At 45.1% G+C, this 12,086-nt stretch overlaps 1 protein-coding gene across 3 annotated transcripts in view; it reads left to right on the forward strand.

Moving 5' to 3' along the window:
* The first annotated feature begins 3,354 nt into the window (after positions 1-3,354).
* The window catches only part of Cttnbp2nl (CTTNBP2 N-terminal like), a 49,638-nt gene continuing 40,906 nt past the window's right edge, over positions 3,355-12,086 (forward strand). The window contains exon 1 of one of the 3 annotated variants that reach the window (XM_021158839.2): positions 3,355-3,458. The gene's annotated coding sequence lies outside the window, so the exon portion shown is untranslated. The other 2 variants (XM_021158838.1, XM_085835593.1) reach the window with 2 other exon arrangements.

The following is a 12,086-nucleotide window of genomic DNA, read 5'->3' on the forward strand; positions in this document are numbered from 1 at the left end:
CACATATATACATATGCATACATACACACACATATATACATACATATATGTACATATATATATATATATATATATATATATATACACACACACACACATATATCACAGCCTGCAATGATATAATGATATTCAGGAATCTGTCTATTTCTTTTGTGCCATTTACCACAGTGGATTAGGATTAAGTGAGGAGATTGCCAACTAGATTAGTACCGAGCTAGTCCTCTAAATGCTACTGTCCACCCCGATCCTCAGGACTGGTTTGGAATAGGGTCTTCGTAAATGACATGAGTTAAGATGAAGATGAGCCAAGCACAGGGGTACATGCTTATAAATCCACCTATTTGTGATTTCCAGGCCAGCATGGTCTATATAAAGAGACTCCAGCTCAAAAAAGAAAACAGTCACAGTGCTCTCTAAGTCCCATATGTCTAAGTGTCTTTATGAAAGACGAGGACATATAGAAAGAAATACTGAGGCAAAAGGGAAGGCAGCCAGGTCGAGGTAGAGGCAGACACTGGGGTGATGCAAGAGCCAAGAAGTGCCAGGGAGTGCCTGGAGCCACAAATCAGGAGACAGTCATGGGATGGGTGTCTTCACAGCCCCCAGAAGGACACAACCTGTCAACAACTGCTTGAAGACCTCTGGCCTCCAGACAGAGAGAACATGCTGTGTTGTTCTAAGCCGCCCACTCGGTGGTGATTTGTTAACAACAGTTTATGACAGGGCAGTGACCAGACCTGGGTTTGTTGTCTTCATTTCCAGTATAACCTCTTTTACTCTACCATGGCCTTCCAGGCCAGCAACAAACACTTAGGACATCTACGTACAACATTTGCCAATTGAGGAAAAAAGGGGGAAAATTGACCCAAACTGCAATCTTTTAGTACTTAAATGACATGAAGTCGTTGCCGGAAACACGGGAACCATTTAATAAATATTAATGGACAAGCTGATTACACCAAATACCCCAGAACACGGTGGACCGTGTTTACCTATTCAAGACATCGTGAGCCTATTTTCTCGCTCTATGTGCCAAGGACCCTAAGCTTATTTACAAGTTTTCCACGTTAAATCATAAGGTTCCAGAACTCACAGACACTGTTGAAGGCTGAAGGTTATCTGAGGCTCAGAGCCCTGCCTGTTCACTACCCCAGGGGTGATAAGTTGAAAGCCATCTAAACATTCCCAGGACTCTGGGTCTTACAAGGCAAGGATGACCTCATCCTGTTGAGCCTTTCTACCCTGGCTCAGGAATGGGCTTAAAGGAACCCTGAGCGTCGGGAGCTGCTCGGTGCTGTAAAGGATGTGGGTCACATGGTACTGTTTCCATTAGGTCAGCTTTGGAGTAGAATGGGTGGTGGTGGATTAATAGCTACAAAGGGAGGGAGAGGAAGGCTGGGCGAGCTGATTCATTGGAGCAAATCTTGGAGTGAGTCAGAATCCAGCAGAAAAATAGCCTGTTGTCCCACATCTGCCTCATTGTCTGGCAATGAGACACTTCCTCCGTGCATACCCACAGGCAAAGCAAAGGAAGGAGGAGGAAATGGATTCTTTTCAGACTCCGTGGTACTATTCCTATACCTAATACTGTGCCTTTAAATCACTTCAGACATTGTGTCCTATTCTGAGAGGTCTCCTTTGGCCGTGGTGGTCTGCAGCACACTGTGTGGCCAAGAAGGATCTCGAATTCCTGCTTCTCCTCTGCCTCCATCTCCCAGAGGATGGGAATTACAGGTGTGCACACACTATCCAACAAGGCTGTCTTTCTGAATACAGAGCATGCTGTCTTTGCGAAACTCTTAGCGCTCTAGGTCATTGTTCCACAAGCACGGGGGCTGTACTGTAGCATCTCCACATGCTGTCTCCAAGCCTGCAATGGAGTTGCTGGCTTTACTCTGCTGCTGTGCTAATCACCACCCTTCCATCTGAACAGGCTCCCCTGGTAGAAACTGGTGGCTGGTTAGCAGACTGTGGCACAGATTTGGTGTTATTCTTGTCATTTTTCTTTTCCAGTTCTTAACTCTATAACCTTCCTCCGGTTCTCTTGGTTTCTTTGACTTCGTCTTCTCATCTTAATTTCTTACAGTGATATCCACATTGCAGGGTAAGACAGACTTCTCACACAGTACTGACACAGATAGTATATGGATGAACGAAGCACTGTGTTGACAAGAAATACTGTTTGACTTCCTCTAAACCGTGATTACTTGGGCTGGGTAGCTCTCTACCCAGACTGTAAACTGTACCTGTCTCGAGGGCTGTTTGCCTAGGGCAGTGGTTCTCAACCTTCCTAGTGCTACTGTCCTTTAATACAGTTCCTTATGTTATAGTGACCCCCTCAATCATAATTACGCTGCTACTTCATAACTGTAATTTTGCTGTTCTAGATTGTAATGTAGATATTTTTATAATGGTTGTCTAAGGGGTCGTGACCCACAGGTTGAGAACCATGAGCAGAGGGCTTTTTTTTTTTTTAATGTCCCTAATAGTCTCTTGCTGAATATTGTGAAAATTAGGAATAATGTATTCAGCGTAATATGTTACTTGTGCACTTAAATACTTTGGTTCTTATACGTACTTGTTACAAGTTCTTTAAAGCAATGCGGCTATTAAAACAGTTCAATCACTTGTGGTGCTGAAGTGCAGGCTATGTATGGTAGAGTGCAGTCTCTTCCCTCCAGGTCTTGTTTCTATCACTAAGATCTGCATTCCGGTGCTCGCGAGGCCAGCCATTTCCCCTCATCCTACTGTTCCGTTTCGGCTTCGTTACAAATGCATGGTCCACGCACGGTTTGACGGGGCCCAAACATATAAAAGAGCGCCCCACAAACATGAATGGCAAGCACAGTGTGGGGAAACACCAGGTAAGTTTGCAGCTATTTGGCTTCGCCCTGAAAGGCAGGTCGGTAGGGGTTATGCTCTCTACCAGGTGCTTCCACCCTAGGGTCTCCCTTTGTGTACATAGTGTGATGTGGTAAAGAAGATGGTCTTGCGCCCTAGCTTTCCAGCACCACACCCGAGAGAGAGAGAGAGAGAGAGAGAGAGAGAGAGAGAGAGAGAGAGAGAGAGAGAGAGAGAGAGGCAAAGAAGACACGTTACTAGGTTTTCAATAACTAATTCGAAAACAAACGCTAAAACTCACTTCTTTTATTTACATTTTAGATAAACCCTCAATTAAGCCACCACAAGGTGTTCCCAGGGTCCTGAAAAGTTGCAGAACCCGGGCGGAGAACAGAGCGAGCCCAGACTCCAGCGGACCAGAGGAGGGTACTTCCTCCCGGAAGTGACGCCAGCTCAATCCCAGCCTGGCTCTCCCAAACAAAAGGGATCTTGCGGCCCCAGGAGGAGCTGGGATGACTTTGGAGAAGCCCCGCCTTCAGGCGGCGAGGATTGGTTTCAAAGCCGCAAGGGCAAGGCTGTGATTGGCGAGGATATCTGCCTGTCACTGCCGCCGGCGGGTAAGGGGCGGGTCCTGGGAGGCTGGGGATGGGGAGCGGGCGGCGGAGGCGGCGGCGGGGAAGGATCCCGGAGCGCCGAGGCCAGGTACGGAGCGCGGGCTCGGGGCTCTGCGGTGCTGGGAGGCCGGGTCTCCGAGAGAGCCTCCTGGCCCGGAGCGTGAGTGGCTTTCAGCAGAAGTCCCTGTCGGGGTAGGGATGGTCCCCCTAGGGGGCGGGGCCGCCGCCTCGGATCCCGGGATTCCCCGAGGAGGCGTCGCGGCATCCTCCGGGGTCTTTACGATTGTTCATTGTCTCTCGCCAGCCTCCGCCCCTCAGCAGGGGTCTCCTCCTACCTGTCTCACTCTAGGTCGCCTTCTGCCCAGCCCTAGCCTCAGAGTGGTACTGGTGGGTACCATCTTCTAGGCTGCAGCCCCCACCCCTATACTGGATCCCCGCGAATTCAGACATCCTTTCCCACATCTGTCCCTGCTGGCAAGCGTGGGTCCAGAACTAGGGTTCTGTATAAGATTTAAACGCACACACACACAAACCAGCGTTTTCCTTATGAGGGATGGGCGAGGGGGAGAGAAAAAGACGAAACCCAGACAGACACCTCCAACAGCCAAAGCGGCCTTTTCCCCTCTTTTAGCTCTTCCCATCCCCCAGCCTGTGATTGCTCCTACAGCCTCCCCAGATCCTGTATTCTCTTTCTGAGTGTTGAGAGCTCCCCGGCTTAAATCATACATTATCCTCTTCCCATCGCCCTTTGTACCTTTCTCGCCCTTTCTGTTTCTTTTGGGAGAAACCAGCTTTTAGGGGTTTTTTAGGTTTGAGTTGCCTTTCGATTTTGCTTTCTACCCGGTTTCTTCTCTGAGAACTTAGTAGGGAAGCATCCGCATATTTCATAGCAAGGTGGGTGTGTTAGCTTTCAGCAGAGCTGGCCTTGGGTGGCTAGGAATGCAGTGTGTATTGTTTGACAGACACTGAATAATACCATATTTTCAAATGAAATGGTGCGGAGGAGTCAGTAAATGCCTTTGCAGTAGGAATCCCCATCTCCCAATTTGGAGTGGGCTGGTCCGTTGCTCAGGGAAACTGCAGTTAACCTTGAAGGTGTATGGCAGGTTGAAACAAAAGACAGGAAGTATTTGAACAAAATTCAGGTGTTCAGTTGGCTAGGTTTATAATTAATCTGGTCCTGTGGCCTCTGAGTACTGTCTCACCCCTCTTTTATAGTGGGATTTTACCCTCAAAGGAAACGAATATACATGTAATGTGGTGGTGTCTAGCACACCAGCATCATCAACCAAAATTTAAAGCATTAAAATAAAAGGTACTTTTCAGTTTCAGAGAGAAGGGCAGATAAAAGCCTTGGGAATTCTATTTTCACGTCTCTGTAGAGTCCCTGTAAAGATCTACTAAAGCCTTTGGCATTTTAGCAGTTGCAAAGTACAAATGATTTTGTCCTGACATTAATGTCATTGAATCTCCAGTCATCATCTGTGGCCAGCAGTACCACCTATTAATTTTTCCATATTTTTAGCATTTTAAGTTTTCATCTCAAGTTCATTTTCCTGTTGGTTATTTATAGCTGATAGAGGCGAGATGCGGAGTTGCAATCACAGAGGGTGATTGTAGTGGCTGTTGTCTGCAGCCTTCCTGAGTAGACTTCCTGAAGGTAATTAGTTTTGAGTAGTCAGGTTCCTAGGTTTCAGAGCCACTCTAGGGGGCTGCAGATCTGTTCCATGATTGTTTCCAGATATGTAGTGAGAGGAAGCACAAAGAAGAAACTGTATGCAGGGTCTCTCCCACAAACACAGAGTTTATTGCCATAGGAGGGAGAGATACATTATCCCAGAAATAGCAGCAGGGGTTTTAAAAAAATAACCCTAGAAGTAAAACAGGAAAGCCCTAAAAGATGTGCCTCATTACCCGAGTAGAGAAGGCAAATAAACTAAGGTAGGAGACGTCAGGAGACCCAGGGAGCAGGGATTTCCAGGGCCTGGACAAACAGGGAGAGCAGAATAATCTCATTGATGTTTTGGCACAATAAACAAGACCTGTTTGATATACCTTTGGATCTGGAGGGCTTGTTTTGTTTAATCAAGAGCGGAGCACTGTGTCTCGCTATGTTTCTGAAGATTATGTAGCCCAGGGTGGCTTTCCTCCTCCTGTTGGGATTACAGCGTGCACTCCGATGTTCAACTCTGGGAGAATTCGTTCCTCTAACCTTTTCAGTGTCATTTAGATGAAGAAAAGCATTGTGTGCAGACAGGTTGTGTGTGTGTTTAGTGCATTTCGTCAAATTATTCTTAGACTGCATGAAGTCTTTGTAGCTTCCACAGTGCCCAATACAAACACTGAATTTAGTTTAAAGTTCTCACCTAAGAGTCAAACTAAGACAGATAGCATCTGACAAAGTACGGCACGTCTTGTTAGTTTGAACCATCTGCCTTCTTGTCTTTGTGTAATTTGATTTTTCCGTATCTGAAATAATAGGAAATTGCAATATCTGAAGTGGCTAAAATATTGACTTTCCTATGAGAAAATACTTCTGGTTAGGTACTGTATATAATTTTTTTTCTTTTACTGTCATGAATTCTGAGCCATACTTACAAACATGATCAATCGTAGTCATTTTAAAGATATATATGTACAAGAATCTGACCTAATGGGGATGGAGTGAGTTCTGAAGAACACGTTAGGAACTATTGGTCAATTTTTATTTTAGTTTCTGAGTATTTGGTTTGACCCTAGTGTGCTGGCTAGTTTATGTCAACTTCACACAAGCTAGAGTTATCTGGAAAGAGGGAAACTCAGTTGAGAAAAATGCCCTCACCAGATTGGCCTGTGGGCAAGCCTGTAGGGTGTGTTCTTGATTGATGGTTGTTGTAGAGAGTGCCCAGCCCACTCTGGGCGGTGCTCTCCCTAAGCTTGGGGCCTGAGTGCTATAAACTGGCTGAGCAAGGGGGTAAATTATGTTCCTAATCCTCAATGGCTTCTGCCTCATTTTCTCAGTCCAGATTTCCACGTTAAGTTCCTGCCTCGACTTCCATCAGTGATAGAGTGTGAGCTGAGAGTTGTAAGATGAAGTAAACCCTTTCCTTCCCAAGTTGCTTTTGATTGTGGCGTTTTAGTATAGCAATAGAATCCCAAACTAAGACAGCTGCTCTCCTTGAAGGTTTTTGGAGGGGGTGGTTTTGTGCTTTTCTCTTAATCCTGTGCTGGATAGGGCTTGAACTTCAAACCTTCCACCTGAGCCATACCGCCAATCCCAATTTTTGTGCTTTTATTTACTCCCCGTTGTATTAACAGTACACAGGACTTCATGGGTCCTTAGCAGTAGTCATTCAGACTTTCTTGGTGAGTGCCATATCCCTGATTTGTTATAGATCTGTGCCAAATCAGAATCACATTGATGGGGCTCCCAGTTGGTTTTCTTACAAGAGTTTGGATTCTCAGCTTTTCTGCGGTGTTTCTTAGAGACTGCCATTGGACTGATGTGGAGTGGCATGAGGTGAAGAGAGGCTGTTTCTAGTTCAGAGCCCTTCAGTTGTGAGCTAGAAACAGAAGAGTTTTCTGGTTTTAAAGATTGTGTGAACCTTCTGCGAGCATGTTTGTATAGGTCTACTAAGCAAGGTGCTTCGTAGGAAGTGGTCATTGAGAGATACTATTATGAGCATTGTTGTTATTAGCACTTGGCGCATGAGTTATGGAAATTAATGTACACACCCCTTTCGCTCTCTGGAGGTGAGGCAAGAGGCTCTCCTTAGAGACTACCCTAGTCCAAGTGACAGAGAGGAAGAAGAGAAAAGATACTAAAAGGTCTACTTTAGCAAAAATGAAGTAGTGTTTGTTGGTTGGTTTTGTTTTAAATTTGTCTGTAAATAGCTACGGTTTGGGCTAGAGAGACACTCGGTGGTTAAGAACACTTAGTGCTCTTTCAGAGGACCCAGTTTCAATCCCAGCACACACGGAAGCTCAGAACCACCCTTCACTCCAGTTCCAGAGGATCCAACATCTTCTTCTGATGTCTACCAGCACTTATGGACACTGTAGACAAAACACTCATACACTTAATAAAATAAGATAAATCTAAATAGCTGAGGTCCCTAGATTGAGGAAAACAGAGTTGTGCAGGTCATAATGTAACACATCTGAGCCAATGATTTTTTTTTTTGAGAACATATAGCTGTGCATTCAGAACTTGTGTGTGTGTGTGTGTGTGTGTGTGTGTGTGTGTGAATCAAAGGCAAGAGATTCAAGTTACCACCAGTTGTTCCACTCCAGATGCTGCCACCCTGCAACTTTTCTGAATGGGTTTGTGTGTGGTATGCTTATAAGATTTAAGACATTTTCAATGATAATTTCCATTTAAAGCATTTGAAGACTACCTTCCCTGTTAATCTAAAAGGAGTTGAAGACCAATCGAGAATGGATGGGAAAGAAATAGAGGTGGGGAATTGAGAATGGAGGGGGAGGATGGCAAGGGTTTGGGGCCTGAAGACAGGCCTTCACGGTAGCTTTGAAGTAAAGAATGCAAAGTCTATCCAAGCTCAGTGTATCAAGTGCATTGACACATTCCATCTCAATGTGTCTTTGCTGTTAAAAGAACTCTTAACTGTTTCATCAACAAAGATTATAACCCATAATTATTAGTAAACTAGAAAGGAAAATTAGCACAAAAACTCCTGCCTCTGAGCCTAGTGAGCACTGAAATGTGTGGGATCTTGTGTGGAGTCCAGGAGACGGGGGAAGGGGTAGAAAGAGAAGCGAGGATATATTGCTTTAACAAGGCACAAGGGGCTGGGGAGTTGGCTCAGTTAGTCAGTGCTTGATTGCATAAGTGTGAAGACCAGAGTTTTGCTCTGCAGCACCCTCACATAAACAGCCAGTGCAGCTGCAGGCCTGTGGGTTCAACACTGGGCAGCCAGAGGATCCCTGGGGCATGTGACTGGCTAGCCATGCCAGCCAGGAAGTTCCAGAGTCAGTGACAGACTGTCTCAGAAAATGAGGTGAAGAGTGATTTAGGAGATACCTGCTGCTGACCTGTGGCCTCCACATGCACGCACGTTTGCTTACACACACCAGAAAAGGGGAAAAAAAGTGATAGGGATCGCAGATACCAAGGAAAGGAGGATATAGGAAAAACGACGGGAAAGTGGGAGGAGAGTGCAGGCTGTGAGGAACGGTGTGCTTTTTTTCTTTCTTTTTTTTTTTTTTAAATTGAGACTGGGTCTTACTAAATAATTGCCCAAGCTTGAACTCATTCTGTAGTCTAGACAAGCCTTAAAATTGGGATCCTCCTGCCTCAGACTCCCAGGTAGCTAGCTAGGATCATGAGTCTGTGCTACCAGGCCAGGCTATAGTCTGTTTTTTAACTGGCTTAGCATTTGAGGGTACAGATCTGGTCCTGTATATCATCAGCCTTACCCCATGTCTTTAGATTGAAGACACCAAAGTAATTTTTTTAAAGATTCCATGTCCTAAGCCCCTGCACTGCAGCATACTAGCTGCCTCCCTCCCACAGGTTCCTCTTAGAGGGTACTTAGTTCTTCCTCAGCCTGTCTCATCTCCAAGTCATCATTTCCCCACTAAAGCCAGTTCCTGTTCTGACATCCCTGTTTCTATTGACCACATTGTCGTTCGTCACAGAGTCTCCAAACCTCTGCTGAGTTTGGATTATTTCCCCTATTTAACCCCCTAAATGAAGTCAGTCTCCAAGTTACTGTAAGTAAATCTCTCCCACTTCCTCCTCCTCTTTCTACCAGACAGAATAGCTGTCGACAGAGTTCCGAATCTTGTGAGACACTAAGCAGATGTGTAAATGGACAAACTGATAGATTAGAATGGGGTTCTATCAGCGGCTCCTGAGTTCCGGAGCTGCGTTCACTTCTGTCGCATGTCTAATGTCAGCATCAGCTGTGATATTTTTAGCAACCCTATTACAAGATAAAAGTTGTGACTTGATGAAAAGCTGTAAAAATTTTTTCACTAGAAGCAGAGACTACCTTTCATTTTTGTTGCAGAAGGCACAAAGGGCTAACCCGGGCAGAAGAATGCACAGCTATCACTGGCTTGGACGTGTGTTGAACATACCTGTAAAGTGACTTTTGGGGGAACTGGCAATGCCATCTCCCCCTCAGATCAGGTCAACCTACTGGGTTGGGGTCTGTAAGGAATACGTTTATTTTGACTTGTAAATTGGACACGTGAATGAAAGACCATTATGCTCCATTGAAAAGAAAATAAACAACAAATAACGTCCTGTCCTTGGAGGTGGGCTCAAGTGGATGCTTCTCAGAGATGTAGAGTGGTGAACAGTCTGGTCAGTCTGTGGGTCTCAACCATTTGGGAGTCAAGCTACCCTTTCACGGGGTTGCCTAAGACCAAAAAACACAGATATTTAAATTAAAATTCATAACACTACCAAAATTAGTTATGAAGTAGCAATGAAATAATTCTGTGGCTGGGGGTCACCACATCATGAAGAATTGTATTAAAGGGCCCCAGGATTAGGACGGTGGAGAAGCACTGCCTTAGAGGCTTATGTGAAGGTTTTTGCAGTTCAGGAAAAAGGCTGTGAGCATAGTTAAGACCCAGATTATCTTGACTGTTGTGGTTAATGCTGCAGACTGGGATTTCGTCTCTGCAGTCCCTGTGGAGCCAGTGACTTCATCCAGTGTAGCAGTTGAAGGGTTTTTCCATTCAGGCAGCCTCAAGAATGGTGACCCATGAAGTGCTTTACTGAAGATAAAATCAACCTACACAACCATTGTTCCCTTGCTCCGGTTTTGTTTCAGAAAAGCAGAATTTTCTAGGACTCGATGGGTAAAATTGAAAGACAGACGAATGTGATAGGCTGAAATCTAATTTCATTTAAACTAACTAGCAAGTACTAAATTAGCTCAAACTTTCTGATTATCTGTTGTCTAGTGATATATATCATTTCTTAAAATTTCAATGAAAAATGTTTTTTTAAAACTATTACTTAATTTTCATTCACACTGTGTGGTTCTTCTGGTGTGGTCTTATGTCAGTAAGAATAGTGAGAGGGTGTGGTCAGATACTCAGGTAGTCAGACGTGGTTTTCTTTTTGGTTTGTTTTTGAAGCTGGGTCTTATTGCATAGTCCTGGCTTGCCTTGATCCCGTGGGAATCATCTTGCCTCAGCCTCCTGAGTGCAGGGATTAGAGATGTGCACTACCATGCCTGGGTAACAGAGCTGGATTTCAGTAGCATTGTCCTGGTACCCTTCTACAGAGGGTGAGATATTTGTTTGTTTATGGGCATGAGGCTGCTTCCCTTGTCCTTCAGTATGCATGTAAAGCTTGCTGACCGCATAGAAGAGAGAGAATGAGAGAGACAGATGAACAGATTCATGAACAGAAGACCCTAAGGACCAAACCAAACCAGAGCTTGCTGTGGTCTCCCAAAGAGCAAGTTAGACTAGACTTTAGAAATCAGAGGTGGAGCCAGCAAATGGCTTGGCAGTTAGGGACATATGCTGCCAAGCCTGATGACCTGTGTTCAGTCCTGGGTACCACTTGATAAAAGAGAACCAGCTCTTGTCTCTTGTTAGCCTGTTGTCTTCTGAAGCTATACAAAAGCCATGGCACGTGTGTGCACACGTGTGCACACACACACACGTGTACACACATGCACACACACACACACAAATAGGTAGGTGGGTGGAAAGAAGGAATCCAAATTTTCAGTGGTCAGTGCTAGACCTGGATCTCGCTAACTGCTCTAATAACCCTCATCTGTACAACAGGCCAAAGTAGATCATCTCTGAGGCTGTTCCATCGCCTAAGGCTGGTAAAGTAAGGCCCACGAGCAGCGGTTTCCAAGGAAGCCTCTGGAGTCAAATTTACTGGGTTCAAATTTGGTTTCTTCCACATTCTAGCTACACGACTTTAAGCAAGCTGTTCAGCCACTGAGCCTCAGCTTTGCCGTTTTTAACCTGGATGGTATTGATCTCTCACCCTAGATTATGATAACGTATGTCAAGCGCGCTTAGAAATGTCTGTCATGTTCAGCTCAATCAATGTTTATCTTTTTTCATTACTTGTTTGAATTCTTAGAAAGTTACGCTGTAGAACGCTGGTGTGCTACTGATTAATGTTTTCCTTGTTCACAGTAGGCATTTTATACTAAGCATAAGCCTTGAGAGTCTGGGGTCCTTGAGTCTGCCTTGCATTGAGTGCTCCAGTGTTTCAGTGCTGACCCTGAAGAGTTTTATCATAGCTGCACAGCTGGTCCCTAGAGGCACCCTCAGTGCTCGGTAAATAAATGTCTTGATCGCTCAGCACCGTCGTTACGTCTCCCTAACTGCATTATTCAGATCGTCTTTCAGGATAATTCAGAGTCCTGAAATGCACAATCTCCAAGATGTATTTCCAAAGCATTGATTTTATTGTAATGCTGTTTATTGCATGGCTAGGAGAAAAGGGCAAGCTGTGTGAGGAAGGGGGCGTTCCAGTGAGTCCTCACATGGATGGTAGGGCAAGCTGTGTGTACAGTCAGTCCTCACATGGAGGGGAAAGCTCAGACCTAGTTGTTCAGATGCACTTTAAGAGTAGAAAGTGAGACTGGAGAGATGGCTCAGCATTTAAGAGCCCCACATGGCAGCCCACAATCTGATGCC

Source organism: Mus caroli, unplaced genomic scaffold (assembly GCF_978045245.1).
Source record: "Mus caroli unplaced genomic scaffold, Mus_caroli_1 scaffold_3, whole genome shotgun sequence".
Taxonomy (NCBI): Eukaryota; Metazoa; Chordata; class Mammalia; order Rodentia; family Muridae; genus Mus; species Mus caroli.